Source organism: Macaca nemestrina, chromosome 1 (genome assembly GCF_043159975.1).
Source record: "Macaca nemestrina isolate mMacNem1 chromosome 1, mMacNem.hap1, whole genome shotgun sequence".
Classification (NCBI taxonomy): domain Eukaryota; kingdom Metazoa; phylum Chordata; class Mammalia; order Primates; family Cercopithecidae; genus Macaca; species Macaca nemestrina.
Window position 1 is genome coordinate 1,336,728 of NC_092125.1, and position 14,328 is coordinate 1,351,055.

Consider the following 14,328-nt stretch of genomic DNA (forward strand, 5'->3'; position numbering starts at 1 on the left):
GCTTCAACCTGGGAGACAGAGCTTGCAGAGAGCAGAGATCGCACCACTGCACTCCAGCCTGGGCCACAGAGCAAGACTCTGTCTCAAAAAAAAAAAAAAAAAAAAAAAGGAAAGAAAAAGAAAAAAAGAAAAGATATAGTACTGAAAACAGAATCATGCTGGTAAAAACAGACATGGTGTTTAATGAAACAAATTAGATACTCTGCAAATAAATCAATATATGTGTTCTTCCACAAAGGTGACCAAAGGGCACATTGAAGAAAGAACAGTCTCTTCAATAAATGGTATTGGGGTAACTGCCTATCCACATGCAGAAAAATGAAATTGGACCCTCATCTTACACCATTAACAACAATATAATCAAAATGGATTTTATATATGTATAATATATAATATACAACAAATATATATGTATAATATATAATATATTTTATATATAATATGCATAACCCCTATATATAGTGGTTTTATATGTGTATTACACATATACCCCGTATATAGGGGTTATATATTATACATATATAATATATATTATATGCATATATAATACATATTACACATATATTTTATATTTGTATAAAATATATATGTATTATATAATGGATTGTATATTGTAGGTATATGCATATATATGTGAAAAAAGAGATATATACATATAAATAAATTTTTGGAGTAAACATTAGTATTTGGTTCTGAGATTAATTTGTAATGCAGTGCTGAAAGAGACCAAAATTTTTGTTGCCTCTAAGTATTCAGCAATATATTGTTTGATTAGAACACACAACAAAGAATTAATTCTTAAGCCCATATCTTATACACCCACCCACACACATACACTCACACCCACAAGCCTGCCCTCTGTAAACTAGAAAGAACCAAGTTAGTGAGACTTTATTTATTTGACAAGTCAGCTCTTCTCAAATAGTCAAACTGATTGTGTATAAGGATCCAACTTTGTGTTTAAACCTCTAAAACAAAAGTGGTTCTCATTTATGTTTGAGAGAGTATTGAACCAAAATTAAGAAACTTATTTCCCTACCATGATCTCATTAAGATTTCTGAGAAGACTACACTATCACTACTCGAAGAGAAAGTTTCTTGTAATGAACCCTTAGGGAACTGACCGCTCCACATCATCTTCCTGTAATTGCACTTTCTTGTCCATTTGTGCTCTTGCCTATGGTTTCCAATGACAGACTTGACTGCAAAATTATTTAGTTTTGTATGACCCCATATTATCGGCAGTCAGTCAAATATTTATTTTTGATGCGGAGTGAAATTTGGTCTAACCAAAAGTGAGAATGAATTAATGAGATCAAGTGGAAAATTTAGTCAAACTCAGGTTGTTTCCCAAAGGTTTTAACCGAGATTATTATACAAGAAATTAAAGTTTCTTTCACTAGGCCAGAAAAGTAACAAACAATGGGGATTGCTAGAAAATAGACAACATTTATACTCTGGGGGTTTTATTTAGAAAAAACTCAGCATTAGGCATTCAATTAAAATGGATGGGATACAGGTCTGTTATGATTCTCTAGGAGAAAAAAAAAAAAAAACTCTTAATATTGGTAACTATTGATTTATACCAAACTGGGATTCCTAGTTCACAACTAATTATCTGATGCTACTTCAAATTCATTTCAGGCTGGCTGGGCACAGTGGCTCATGCCTGAAATCCTAGCACTTTGGGAGGCCGAGGCAGGCGGATCACCTGAGGTCAGGAGTTTGAGAGCACCCTGGGCGACATAGGGAGCCCCTGTCTCTAAAACATGAAAATAAAAATAAGAATAAATTATTTCACCCAATAGAGTGTTATTTAAACAATAACAGAAAGGAACACAGTGGTTTTACTGCATATATGTTGGCTCTAGATTTACTTAACTGCTACCACAATCTTACACAATAGTTTTACATTATTTGTGGACTATAAATGAGAACAATAAAATGATCAATGTGATCAATGTGCTACAAACTAAAGGTAGTCTGGTCATCAAATTCGAGTTAAGTAGAATGGGCCCCAATGTTTACAAAGTTTGGTTTGAGGAAGGATTTTATTCAGCCCTTCTGATTCTATACACAGTGTCCCTTCCCTTTCACACCATTTTTTGGGCTGGTTCACCGGCTGGAGCAATGATTATGAGAGCAAGATATGATGCCAGTGGATAATTGTGCTTGTAAGTTGGCAATGCTTTAGATCACAGAGATAGTGTAGCTTTCAACAAAAGTCACTAAGATGTGGTCATTGCACAATGAACATGTACAATTTGGGTCACACACACAAAAAACATTCACATGCACGTTTGTAGAAAGTTGCAATGGAGAAACAGACATTGTAGGTAACATTATAAATTAGGTGCTTACTGTCTCACTCCACAGAAGATTTGATTCTTCTCCTTTTTTTCTCGTATGGCATTGTATATCAGAATACAATAAGATTTTTTTTTTTTTTTTTTTTTTTTGAGACGGAGTCTCGCTGTGTCACCCAGGCTGGAGTGCAGTGGCGCGATCTCGGCTCACTGCAAGCTCCGCCTCCCGGGTCTACGCCATTCTCCTGCCTCAGCCTCCGAGTAGCTGGGATTACAGGCGCCGCCACCGCGCCCGGCTAGTTTTTTGTATTTTTAGTAGAGACGGGGTTTCACCATGTTAGCCAGGATGGTCTCGATCTCCTGACTTCGTGATCCACCCGCCTCGGCCTCCCAAAGTACTGGGATTACAGGCTTGAGCCACCGCGCCCGGCCCAGAATACAATAAGATTTTATGACAGAGTAATGAATCCACATTCTTGGAGAGTTTGACATGAGATTTCTTTACAAAAAGAGGCCATCCATAGAAGGGAGGGCTGCACCATCTAAACACAGGTATGCATGCATCAGTTAAGACATTCGGTTCTCTGAGCCTCATCATCTGCCATGTGCTCAGGAGCTCTAAATTATTCCAACAGCACTCCTTAGCCTTAGAAAGAGGAATCTCCACTTCCACGGGAGCATCAGCTCCCAGCAGTGATCAGTGAAGACAGTCTGAAAAGTTATTTACATATTTCTTTTTTCAATAAAATTGTAAAATCCAGTAGAGAATTGTTCTCACTCAATAGCAGATTGAAACTGATAGCACCTTGTGTGATTACGCCTTTACTATGTTTTAGGTGTATTATTTATGTGTTAATCTTGACAACAACCTATATATTGAATTTACTGATTTTTAAACTAGAAAATTGATGCTCAGAGAGATTATTTGATAAAATAATGGACATAAAGCAGCTAAGTGGTTGAACCTGGAAAAAACTCTGCAGCCTGCCTCCAAATTCAGGAATATTAAATTAATTACTACATAGTTGCCTGAAATGCCACAGTGGTAAATATGTTGTAATCAATCTATTTAAATACATAAAAAAGTAAATACCTAAAATAATTATTAATATTTATTTCTGTGAACTACCATCCATATGGAGTAAATGAAAACTAAAGCAATTGAGAAGAACTTACTTCAATTTTAAAATTAAAAAAGCATATCATTTTCCTTAAATTATCCAAAACTTAGACAAAAGTTTAGATAAATTAGATAAAGTGTTCTACACTCCTAAAAATTTTTTCATTACCAACTTCAAAAATATTTTCCTCCTATATGATTTAATAACATACACTTCATAATTTGCATTGCTTTTTTATTTAGTCCTGGACAAAGCTAAGACTCATCTTTAGATTGATAGTCTCAACAGGGTAGAGTTGATTCATGGAGGAGGCATAGGCATCTTATCATAAGTTGAGGTCTTGAAAATGAATAGAAAATGAAAATAAAATACTGTAAAAGTGACCACAGGGAATGATAAGATTGATTACATGGAAGCTTGTGGCTATGTTAACACAATGCTTGATTGAGCAGACATAGCATATATATATACACACACATATATATACACACACACACACACATACACACACACACACACATACACACACACATATGTGTGTGTATGTGTATGTGTGTGGGTGTATATATATATTTATTTATTTTTGAGACAGACTCTTGCTCTTGTCGCCCAGGCTGGAGTACAGTGGCGTGATCTCAGCTCACTACAACCTCCGCCTCCCGAGTTCAAGTGATCCTCCTGCCTCAGCCTCCTGAGTAGCTGGGACTACAGGCACCCACCACCACACCCGGCTATTTTTTTGTATTTTTAGTAGAGATGGGGTTTCACCATGTTGGCCAGGCTGGTCTTGAACTCCTGACCTCAGGAGATCTGCCCACCATGGCCTCCCAAAGTGCTGGAATTACAGGCATAAGCCACCATGCCTGCCCCAGACATAGCAATATTTTAACACTTAACAAAGGACTATCAATAAATGTGTATTCATAGAGAGGAGAAATCTGACTTGAAAACACTTGGGGGGGATTTGTAAAAACTGAATGACCATCTTATTCTGCAAGTTTGCCTAAGTGGGATTTCTTGTGATGGAGGTTAGTTTCATAGAATTTGGATGTGACTATGCTAAAAATACAAACTTGTCTTTAACTTCTACACATCCTAGGATGTGATTTAATTTTATTTTTGTATTTTCCTATAACTCTTCCCATAGCCTGCTTCACTTCCATGTTCTTCAGGCTGTAAATGAAAGGATTCAGCATAGCGTTGATGACCGCATAGAACAAGGAGATCAGTTTGTCTCCCTCTGCTGAGTAAAGGGACTTGGGCCTCATGTATCTGATTAATCCTGTTCCATAATATATGGTCACCACAGTCAGATGGGAAGTGCAGGTTGAAAAGGCTTTTTTCCTGCCCTCAACTGAGTCTATTCTCATCACAGCCACCAGGATGCGCAGGTAGGAGAGAATAATGAGGAGGAAGGGGAGTAACACTGTTCCAGCCCCTCCTGCAAGCATCATGGCCTCCTGCAGGGATGTATCTGCACAGAACATGTGAAGAAGGATGGGCAGTTCACAGAAAATATAGTCAACAACATAAGGACCACAGAGTGGGAGGACTGTGAAGAACAGAGGAACCACTGAAGCAAAAAAGCCTGTGGTCCAGGCTCCCAGAGCCAGTGCCACACACACAGACGTGTTCATGATGAGCAGCTATCTCAGCGGGAAACAAATGGCCACATAGCGGTCCAGTGCCATCACTGCAAGAAGAAAGCACTCAGTCACCTCCAGGAATAAGGTGATGTAGGTCTGAGCGAGGCAGAAGTTGTAAGAGATGACTTTCCTGGTTGCAAGGAAGTTATGGAGCATCTTGGGGACCACGATTGTGCTAAAAAATATGTTGAGAAAGGCCAGGTGACAAAGGAAGGTATACATGGGTGTCTGGAGAGAGGAATGCAGAACTACCAAAGTGGTGACAGCTGTGTTTCCAAAACAATTTGCTAAGTAGGCCAGAGAGAACAGGAAGAAGAGGGGTGTCTCACTTTGGGGATGATTGGAAAATCCCACAAGGACCAGCTCAGTGACGGTGCTGGAATTCTTATGTCCCATTTTGGCCAGCGAAATATGCCTGTTCAAATGGGAGCAAGGAGAAAATAAAAATGGTCTTATATAAAAATTCTGAGGTCAAATCAATTCTCTTTCACAGCAACTTTAATGCTGATGATAAACGTATCTTAAATTGGAATAAAAATTATTTGTGAAATTTCAGTGGACATGAAGAACAATTTCAAATCATAGTTCTCATCATATGGTTACTTATTTTTGATAAATTACAAAAGAACTTTTTGTTTAAAGGTGAAAATTTCACCCTTATATCGCATGTACTACAGAGCACTCCTCTATATTTGGCTAATCAAATGCTATTATCCATTTCTTAAAAAAGAGCTACAGGTCCTATCAAAGAAAATGACTTTTCTAACATCATGAGCAGAAAATGTGCAGGTTGAAAATCATTCCATTCTTCTCCTACTACATTAAAAGTCAGAAATGATACTAGTTTCCATTTAGTGAGAAAAGGGGTTGATTTTTTTTTCCCTTTCTGATTCCTAAGGAGTATAAATTATCATCTCATATCGGAATAATACACCTAATTTAATTGCTTAGACTATCCCTCAATATTAGTAAAAATAATATGGTTAATCCTCTAAACGTCTGAGAGTCCAAATGTCTAGTAGTGGTCTTAGAGAAGATAACATATTGGTCCCAAAACCAAGCTTTTTGACCATTTTAAGCACGGTGTGAAACTGCTTTTATGGGCTTATGACTCATACATGTGCATCTACAGCGATACGCTTCCTGTACTCCACAAAATCGGAGCGAAACGTGCCAGCCTGTGCTGAAATGGAAGATGTGGGTTAGTTGTACAAAGTGCAGACTGTCTTACACAACACACATTATCAAATGTCAGCTGCGATGAACAAAACGACACAACATTAAGCAAAAACAAAACAAAACCGATGCTTAGGAGAACATTTTTAGACACAGGGGAATATAACATGTAAAACGCAGAGCCTGGGGGTCACATAGACTCAGTGAAACTCCCTGTACCCTACCCCTCTCCTTTCTCCACGCTCTCACATTTCCAGTGCTTTCTTTTTCCTGCTTTAAAATTTCCTGTCTGGGGGTCACTTTCTTATTGGCATCTATGTAAAGGATTCTTCTAGATCTTGCTCTGACTCTCTACTTAGCTTTCTCTCCTGTCTGCCCAGACGGAATTACTGAGCCAGCAGGCCACATGACACAGCAACAAGGTAGTGGGGGTGGAGAGAGAGAAACAGAAAGAGAGTGGGAGACACACAGAGAGAAACAGAAAGACAGAGAGAGAGAGTGTGTGTGAATCTCAGTTCTGCGACAGGGAAGGGAGTGAGTTTAGGGAGAGGAGAGCAGCTGACATACTTGCCCAGTCTTTGGATGTAGGAAACCTGTTCATCCACAGTCAGTGCTGGCACCTGATAAGTGAATTTTCCTGGAAAGGGTGAAACTATCAAATCTTCACCTCTAAAGGAGGCTCATGGGAAGCACAGCCGCTGGTCAGCCCCTGGAGCTCATCATCTTTTCTTGGCAGTGTGCTCCTCAGCTCCATGGAAGTTCTGTTAAGAAGAATGAGACAGCTATAGCTATTAACATGCACAACCTGTTCCCTGATTTTACATGATTAATTTTAGTATAGAAGTTGTTCACATTCTCTTTATGCCTTTCCTTATTTATCCCAACTTTATATTACATTTAGGGGATTGAAATGGAGGGTAAAATTATTTTCCAGTCATTATAATCGAGAGTAGAGGCTTCAGTGAGTTGAGTAAAGTCTATTAGCACAGGCAAAATTTTGAACTGATCCCAAAGGGAACCAGTTAACTTCACGCAAAAAAAAAAGAAAAACAATTTATGTTCCACTTACTGCTGATGGCAGATAGCTCATTAATGCAGTTTATAATTTACTATTTGGGGTGCTATCTGTTAACTCTATTGTTTCTCTGAAAGAAACAGCTCAATTTGGAAGTTCTAAAAGTAATGTGTTAAGAACATCATATTTTTATAAAACATACACATTTTCTTAGCTGGAAAGTTAGTGGTTTTGGCTGGGTGCAGTGGCTGACACCTGTGATCCCAGCACTTTGGGAGGCCGGGGCAGGGAGATCACTTGAGCTCAGGAATTCGAAATCAGCCTGGGCAACATAGGAAGACCTCAGTCTCTACGAAAATACAAAAATTAGCTGGACACAAGCCTGTGGTCCCAGCTACTCAGGAGGCCAAGGTGGGAGGATTGTTGGAACCTGGGAAAGGGAGGTTACAGTGAGCTGAGATTGCACCACTGCACTCAATCTGAGAGACAGAGCGAGATTGTCTCACATACATACATACATACATACATACATATATATATCATACATACATACATACATACCAGCCTGAGCAACATAGCAAAAACTGGTCTCTACCAAAATTACAAAACTTAGCAGGACGTGGTGGCACGTGCCTGTAGCCCCAGCTTCTCTGGAGGGTGAGATGAGAGAATGGTTTGAGCCCTGGAGTGGAGGTTGCAGTGAACCAAGATCATGCCACTGCACTCCATCCTGGGCAACAGAGCCAGACGCCATCTCAAAAAATAAATAAATGAATTTAAATAAATAAATAAATAAAATAAGAATAAACCACCAAGTACTAAGTGTTTAGTGGAAGAGTCAGTCTCCTGGTCCCAGGCTTAGACTCCCTCGTTTCCACTGTTTCCCTTTGGCAGTCAGCATCCAGCCCTCTGACGGGTGCTGTGTCTGGTTCTCTACACATGGATCAATATTGAGACACTTGTTCTCTATTCATGGATCAATAAGTGTAACATTGAGAGAGGCCGCCCCACACTCTACCTTGCTTTCTAAATTTGGGTAGTCTGACTCAGGGGAAATGCCACCATCTATTGGCCTCTAGTTTAAAGCATCTACTCTATCACGTACATCATCCAAGCATCACTGCGGGATGTGCCCCAGACTTCGGCTCGCCATTCCCCCTTTCTGTCATGCTGCCTGCTACCGGATGATGGGGCAGTGCTGGTGAATTCCATGGTGTGAGCCCATCGCCATATTTTCAACTACGTAAAATTAGTTCCTCTGCCAAAAGGCAATCTGTGGTCTGCCACAAAGGTAGATATGGAACTTCAGTGATCATGCAAATGATGGCAGTGATAGCCTGACTCATGAGGAACAATCGCTGATCTTTCTGTGGCTAGCTGGTACAGCCAGGGAACTATGCCACTTCAGCGGCTCTTCTTCAGACTTTGCTCTTGGTTGGTTGACTATGCAAGTGGTAATAGAAAGAAAAGCTATTTTTATTTTGAATCCAGGCATGGGTATTATCATTGCCCCATAGCTACTATTCAATGTGCTTGTTGAACAAATGCAATGCAATCTAAGTAGCTCAGTCTCAGTGGATAAAACGTGACATAAATAGACCTGGAGGCTGGGTGTGGTGGCTCACACCTGTAATCCCAGCACACTGGGAGGCCAGGACAGGAGGATCCCATGAGGCCAAGAGCTTGAGACCAGCCTGGTCAAAATACCATGACCCTGTCTCAAACAAAACAAAACAAAATGTTAATGTCTGGGGAGGAAAGCTTAAAAAAAAAAAAAAAAAAGTCAGCTGGGCGCAGTGGCTCACATCTGTAATCCCAGCACTTTAGGAGGCCAAGGCAGGCAGATCACCTGAAGTCAAGAGTTTCAGATCAGCCTGACCAGCATGGTGAAATCCCATCTCTACTAAAAATACAAAATTAGCCAGGCATGGTGGCAGGTGCCCATAATCCCAGCTACTTGGGAGGCTGAGGCAGGAGAATCGCTTGAACCCAGGAGGTGGAGGTTGCAGTGAGCCCAGATCACATCATTGCACTCCAGTGGAGGAGACAGAGAGAGATTCTGTCTCAAAAATGAAAAGAAAAAGAAAAGAAAAGAAACAATCATCACAGACATTAAGAATTAGAGTTAACTAAAAAAAAAAAAAAAAACTGTCCCTTTTGTTTATAATGAAGTTTGCATTTTTAATTTTTAGCACTGGAATTACATTAAATAGCATCATAAGACACCAAAAGCAAGCCTATAGAATTCCATTTAACTAGCAGAAATTTATAATGGTATTAATGCGGTTTTCTTATTGACAGGGAAATTCGGTACATGGTTTTTCTACTAATTGGTTGAGGGTGAGATGAAGGATGCCCCATGTTGTTCCAAGGTCTTAGATCCTTCCTCCAACACCATCAGCATAGTTCATTAGATATATCTGTTATCCTACTGTAACCGTTAACAGTATATACCCTTTCATTTTCCAGAGTATCTCAGATGGAAAATGATGCTATGTTAACCTTACCCATGAGCCACTTCCTGGTAATAGTTACATGATTCTAGGCAGGCACCAGGTCAAGGTGAGCATGTCTCTGCTGGGTGCAGGGATCTTCCGCAGGGAGAGTCAGCTTACCTAAGCCAGTCACGTCAGATTCCTTCCCTCTACTTTTTAAAACAAAGCTTAGAGTCAGTCAATTTCTGTTTGATGGCAGCATTCATTTGTAACGTATTAATATCAAATCTATGGCTGGAAGTATTTCCCCCTCAAAGGATGGAAAACTCTTTTACTTCAGAGAGAACACAGCCAATGAGCAGAGGGAAGTAGAGGTTAGCGACCCCAGGGAAAGGCCTGGAGCCCTTTGAGTGTTAGTCAGCCTGGACGCCTGTATTTTGCTTGAGGAAACTCTCACAGAATTCTCAGCCCTCAAAATTCTCCCTGAGTGCCCTACTCCTAAGGATTGAGTTTTTTCCAGTTGTGACAAAACCATTCAAAATTTGATCCCTAAAATCAATGTGCTGCAAGTGATAGACCCAAAACTATGGAACTATCAAGATTATGCCATAAGACAGTGAAGATTTATTGCAGACTGAACAACTGGCCACGTTTATATGCAGGTGTACCACAGTTGGCTAAGTTATCGTCTGTTGTTTCTTGTTCGTCTTTCTTACTGACAGGGAAATTTGACAGGGAAATGTTGTATCATCTTGTTGTATCTTTATATATTTTCAGTGAATCTGGAAATTTTAGGTATGTTGTTAGGAACATTTTAGTACATTGTAGTGTTTTGAGTAAGTATTGTACCCTTCAGTCCTACAGTGGCAGAATGAGAGCAAGTAAGTGAGAAAGAGGAGGAAATCGTGTCACATATTACAACGTAGAGGAAGCTCAAAAACTTTATACTAAACAAAATAAGCCAGCTACAACACAAAAGGCCAAATACTGTGTAATTCCCTTTACATGAAGTATCTAGAGTAGTCAAGATCACAGAAATAGGAAGTGGAAAGGTGGTTACCAAGTTCTGAGGGGATGAGAGTCAGGAAATTGGTGTTTGATGGGTACAGAGTTTCAGTGTTGCAAGATGAAAACTTTCCAGAGATCTGTTGTTCAATGATACAAATATACTTAACATTACTGTACTGTACTCTCAAAAATGGTTCAGATGGTTAATTTAATGCTACATCATTTTCCTACCATAATAAAAGTATGCCATCAAAAAGACAATCCATGATAAATGGGATAAAATATTTGAAAATTATATGTGTAACATATTTATTAATGATATAAATTATATTTATAATAATATAATTTATATATTATCATCTACATAATGTCATGTCACAAAATTATATTATAATGTCACATACATTTTTAAAAGATTAAAACATTCTGAAACTATTATTATATATTAGTGAACAGCAGACTTATATGAAATAGAAATACTTTTAAACAGTTTTGTTGGCTCATTTTAATTTTTTTAGCAACATAGTTGTTGCTATGTTGCCCAGGCTACAGTGCAAAGTGGCTTTTCACAGGAGTGATCATGGCGCACTATAGCCTAAACCCCTGAATTCAAGTGAACTCAAGGCCTCAGCCTCTTAAGTAGCTGGCATTACAGACACTCACCATCATGCCTGGTATGAAAATATTTTTAAATGAGTTAAATTGTATGGAACTGACTCAGGAAGAAATGTAAAACCCAAATTATCCTACAATACTATAGAAACTGAATCAGGGATGAGAAAATATTTCCATAAAGAAAATATCCAGCATACAGAAGAGAATAATAGACACTGGAGACTCCAAAAGTGGGGAAGTTGGTGTGGAAGAGGGGATTGGAAAGTTACCTATTGGGTATAGCGTTCATTATTTGAGTGATAGGTAAGTTATAAAAACTCAGACTTTACTACTATGCAATATATCAGTGTAACAAAACCGCACTTGCATGCTCTAAATCAATTTTTTTTAAAAAGAACAAAAAATCCAGCATGAGTACTTGCAAAGGTGAATTGTACTCAATATTTAAGCAATATATGTGTTTTTAACGCATGCAAAGTCTTCAGGGGAAAGTAGAAATATGATCTATCATATTTTAGATATTTAGATGTAGCTTCACACCAAAACCACACAATGGCATTAGAAGAAAAGGAGTGACAAGCCAATCCTTACAGGAGACATAGGTTTCAGTATAACAAATAAAACAGTACATCAATAGACAATCATGACCACATTCGAATTACTCCAGTAGTGCAAATTTGCATCAATGTAATGAAACCTATTATAACAGATCAACACAATAACACATGATAAAATGCTAAAATTACCTCACTATAGAAAAATATTCAACAAAGTACCATTCAAGAAAAAAGTCACCCCTGGACACTAGGGTGAAATAAATTTTCTCTTCCATCTAGTTAATAGATCAATATTAATTACATTGAAATAAAATAAGATGGCTAAGAAGAATTTCTTCTATTATGATTTAGTAGACTTGGGTTATTGTTGTCAATAATTATAATAATTTATGAATATCGATTTTAGATATTAAGAGAAGTTAGAAAGTTAGTGAGAATCCTTGACATAAATACATGAAAGCCATGCAAGTTCATATACCACTATCAAGTTTGAGATATGTTTTTCAATATCCCATTTGATAATGCATCAAAAATAATATTATTTGTTGGCAGAATATATAAACACGTGAAAAATATAATGAACAATGAACATACATAATTAAATAGGATTATATACTGTGTTCATGAATAGAATTTTTCAATGTCATAAAGCTATTATCAGTTATCCAAAATTTGCACGAAAATACCAGTCAATGGTATTGATGAGGTTTATGAGGCCAAGAAGCAAATATTATGTGTCTGTAGAATATTAATTGGCCAGACAAGCAAGGTATTTGTAAAGAAAAAAAAGTATGACTACTTTTTTTTGAAATTCTTTTTAATTGCAGTAAGCCAAATCATGATTGTAAGTTACATGTACTGGGATAATAAAATAGATAAAAGGAATAAATCAAGAAATAAGCATTGCATTAAATTTAATGACTTCTTAAACATCAGAATTCATCAGAAGAATTAATAATTTTATTGAAAGAATTTTGAAAAAGCGTGACACAAAACTGTAAGAAGATATTTGTCATGTATACATCTCGCAAACAAACCTATATCTAGCATATATAAAGTATATGTTTAAAAAAGTGGAAAAGACTGTCAATCCAGCCAAAATGGGCAAATGGTTTAAACAATCACTTCAGAAAAGAGGACACCCAAATGATTAATTCAAAATATAAAATTTGATCACCTGTGTCAGAGAAATGCTAATTATGATTCTGTAGTCGGCAACAGCACTCACATCTCATAGCTGGTCTACTAAGTCCGGTAAGTTAATACGAGCACCCCCATCTTACTTGTTAATTCTTCCTTCATGGATAAGTCAGGATAAAGACATCTTATTAATATATCCTATCCAAGAAGAAAAGGAGGTACCAACTACCTAACTATGTTTGAGAATATTGAGCCCTAGCTTGAGACTCAAAGATTCCATCTTTTTAGAATCTCACTTGCTCAGTGGAAGCTGAAATTTCACTCTCTCTCTCTGTTTTTCTCTTTTTTTCTTCTCTTGTATTTCTTTGAATTGGTTTCAGTACACGAAAGCATTAAGCATTATATGTCTATGATGGCAGAAGCACATATTTTTATATTCAAGGTAATTGGAAGCTTTTAATCTCTAAAATGCTGTGCGAGGAATGAGAGTTACTAGACTTTGAACCCTTAAAAAGATAAAGAAATCCGTAAGGAGTGGGAACATACAGATGTTAATAAACTATGACAGAGGTGCCACCCCTTCTGTGAAGCCACCTTGACCCCTGTTCTCAATACTTGAACACAGTTTGAATTTGCATGGTACTATACATATAAACTTATCCTATGTCAGCACTAATAACACTACATTTCTAACAACGATTTACTATACTTGAGCTTTCTGAGGAAAAAAGTTTATTCAGTTTGGTATCGCAACAGTTTAGGGCTTAGAAAATTGTATTTGCTCAAACAATTAAATAAGTTCATTCATTAATTGTTACTTTTTTTTAGAGTTTCCATGTTTTTCATTCCTCTACTAAAAGTGAAATTTTCATAATTAAAATATTGTGTCTGCATCCAGGCAGTTAAGACCTTGATGCATTAATGTTTCAACGTACGTTTATTACTCTGATTTTACTGTGATGAGTTCCAAGTGTAAATCTTGAGATGTTGTGTTTATGAAAGTAAATTCTCCAACTGTACTGTGATATTCTTAAAGTGAAATATGAGTTTTATTCATTCGTGCTTCTCCTCAAATAGTGTGTCCAGAAGATGCTTAATAAGTTAATATTGGATAAAAGCAGAAAGATGTCATGATAGTTATTTCTGTATTTGCTTCTACAGATTTTCCTTTCCATCATGCCTGGGGTTACAGACATGAGCCACCGTTCTCTGCCCAACAACTGTATTTGTAACAGCCTAAAACTAGAAACAGCTCAAATGTTTATGAACAAGTAAATCGATAAATTGTAGTATATTCTCACAATGGAAT

At 37.6% G+C, this 14,328-nt stretch overlaps 1 pseudogene; it reads right to left on the reverse strand.

The window, feature by feature from the left end:
- Positions 1 to 3,978: 3,978 nt before the first annotated feature.
- On the reverse strand, positions 3,979 to 6,023 carry LOC105474743 (olfactory receptor 2A12-like; annotated as a pseudogene).
- Between the last annotated feature and the right edge of the window lie 8,305 nt (positions 6,024 to 14,328).